This window comes from Schistocerca americana, unplaced genomic scaffold (assembly GCF_021461395.2).
Source record: "Schistocerca americana isolate TAMUIC-IGC-003095 unplaced genomic scaffold, iqSchAmer2.1 HiC_scaffold_16, whole genome shotgun sequence".
Classification (NCBI taxonomy): domain Eukaryota; kingdom Metazoa; phylum Arthropoda; class Insecta; order Orthoptera; family Acrididae; genus Schistocerca; species Schistocerca americana.
Genome location: NW_025725687.1, coordinates 466,008 through 469,334, shown reverse-complemented (window position 1 = coordinate 469,334; position 3,327 = coordinate 466,008).

Here is a 3,327-nt window from a genome sequence, read left to right as displayed (position 1 = left end):
CAGGTTTACTGTATCCCTTGGACCTTCTTATTGACGATGAAACACAGAAATTGCATCCAAATTTAATAGAAAAGGCACAATGCCGACATAAGTACAAGAGGACTGACACTCTAACTATCTATGAGTTGAACCTCTCCTGTGTGTCCAGTTTTAGGTTCCGATGCTTCGCTTCAGGTTTACTGTATACCTTGGACCTTCTTATTGTCTTAAATACAAAATTCACAGTGCTGACTTAAGTACAAGGGGACTGTCACTCTAACTTGTTATGAGTTGAACCACTCCTGTGAGTCCAGTTTTAGATTCCAATCATTCACTTCAGGTTTACTGTATCTCTTATATCTTCTTATTGACGATGAAACACAGAAATTGCATCCGAATTTAATACAAAAGGCGCAATGCCGACTTAAGTACAAGAGGACTGACACACTAATTTTCTATGATTTGAAACTCTCCAGTGAGTCCAGTTTTAGATTCCGATGCTTCACTTCAGGTGTTCTCTATACCTTGGACCTTCTTTTTGTCTTTAATACAAGAGGCACACTGCCGACTTAAGTACAAGAGGACTGACACTCTAACTTTCAATGAGTTGAACCTCTCCTGTGAGTCCAGTTTTAGATTCCGATGCTTTACTTCAGGTTTACTGTATCCCTTGGACCTTCTTAATGACGATGAAACACAGAAATTGCATCCGAATTTAATACAAAAGGCACAATGCAGACTTAAGTACAAGAGGACTGACACTCTAACTTTCTATGAGTTGAACCTCTCCTGTTAGTCCAGTTTTAGATTCCGATCTTTCACCGTAGGTTTACTGTGTACCTTGGACCTTCTTATTGACAATGAAACACAGAAATTGCATCCAAATTTAATACGAAAGGCATAATGCCGACTTAAGTACAAGAGGACTGGCACTCTAAATTTCTATGATTTGAACCTCACCAGTGAGTCCAGTTTTAGATTCCGATGCTTCACTTCAGGTTTACTGTATCCCTTGGACCTTCTTATTGACAATGAAACACAGAAATTGCATCCAAATTTAATACGAAAGTCATAATGCCGACTTAAGTACAAGAGGACTGGCACTCTAAATTTCTATGATTTGAACCTCACCAGTGAGTCCAGTTTTAGATTCCGATGCTTCACTTCAGGTTTACTGTATCCCTTGGACCGTCTTATTGACAATGAAACACAGAAATTGCATCAGAATTTAATACAAAAGGCACAATGCCGACTTCAGTACAAGAGAACTGACACTCTAACTTTCTATGATTTGAAACTCTCTTGTGAGTCCAGTTTTAGACTCCGAACCTTCACTTCAGGATTACTGTATCTCTTATACCTTCGTATTGACGATGAAACACAGTAACTTTATCCAAATTTGATACAAAAGGCACAATGCAGACTTAGGTACAAGAGGACTGACACTCTCACTTTCTATGATTTGAACCTCTCACGTGAGTTGAGTTTTAGATTCCGATGCTTTACTTCAGGTTTACTGTATACCTCGGACCTTCTTATTGACGATTAAACACAGAAATTGCATCTGAATTTAATACAAAAGGCACAATGCCGACTTAAGTACATAAGGACTGACACTCTAACTTTGTATGATTTGAACCTCTCCAGTGAGTCCAGTTTTAGATTCCGATGCTTCACTTCAGGTTTACTGTATCCCTTGGACCTTCTTATTGACGATGAAACACAGAAATTGCATCCGAATTTAATACAAAAGGCATAATGCCGACTTAAGTACAAGAGGACTGACACTCTAACTTTCTATGATTTGAACCTCAAAAGTAAGTCCAGTTTTAGATTCCGATGCTTCACGTCAGGTTTACTCTATCCCTTGGACCATCTTATTGACAATGAAACACAGAAATTGCATCCCAAATTAATACAAAAGTCACAATGCCGACTTAAGTACAAGAGGACTGACACTCTAACTTTCTATGAGATCAACCTCTCCTGTGAGTCCAGTTTTAGATTCCTATGCTTCACTTCACGTTTACTGTATACCTTGGACCTTCTTATTGACGATGAAACACAGAAATTGATTCCGAATTTAATACAAAAGGCACAATGCCGACTTAAGTACAAGAGTACTGACACCCTAACTTTCCATGACTTTAAACTCTCCAGTGAGTCCAGTTTTAGATTCCAATGCTATACTTCAGGTTTACTGTATACCTTGGACCTTCCTATTGACGATGAAACACAGAAATTGCATCCAAACTTAATACAAAAGGCACAATGCCAACATAAGTACAAGAGGACTGACACTGTACCTTTCTATGATTTGAACTGCTCTTGTGAGTCCAGTTTTAGATTCCGATGCTTCACTTCAGGTTTACTGTATACCTTGGACCTTCTTACTGACGATGAAACACAGAAATTGGATCCGAATTCAATACAAAAGGGACAATGCCGACTTAAGTACAAGAGGACTGAGACTCTAACTTTCTGTGATTTGAACCTCTCCTGTGAGTCCAGTTTTAGATTTCGATGCTTTACTTCAGGTTTACTGTATACCTTGGGCCTTCTTACTAACGATGAAACAGAATAATTGCATCCGAATTGAATACAAAAGGCACAATGCCGACTTAAGTACAAGAGGACTGACACTCTAACATTCAATGAGTTGAATCTCTCCTGTGAGTCTAGTTTTAGATTTCGATGCTTCACTTCAGGTTTACTGTATCCCTTGGACCTTCTTATTGACGATGAAACACAGAAATTGCATCCGAATTTAATACAAAAGGTATAGTGCCGATTGAGTACAAGAGGACTGACACTCTAACTTTCTATGATTTGAACCTCACCAGTGAGTCCAGTTTTAGATTCCGATGCTTCACTTCAGGTTTACTGTATACCTTGGACCTTCTTATTGTCTTTAATACAAAAGGCACAATGCTGACTTAAGTACAAGGGGACTGACACTCTAACTTTGTATGAGTTGAACCTCTCCTGTGAGTCCAGTTTTAGATTCCGATCCTTCACTTCAGGTTTACTGTATCTCTTATACCTTCTTATTGACGATGAAACACAGAAATTGCATCCGAATTTAATACAAAAGGCACAATGCCGACTTAAGTACAAGAGGACTGACACAGTAATTTTCTATGATTTGAAACTCTCCAGTGAGTCCAGTTTTAGATTCCGATGCTTCACTTTAGGTTTACTCTATACCATGGACCTTCTTTTTGTCTTTAATACAAAAGGCACAATGCCGACTTAAGGACAAGAGGACTGACACTCTAACTTTCTATGAGTTGAACCTCTCCTGTGAGTCTAGTTTTAGATTCCGATGCTTCACTTCAGGTTTACTGT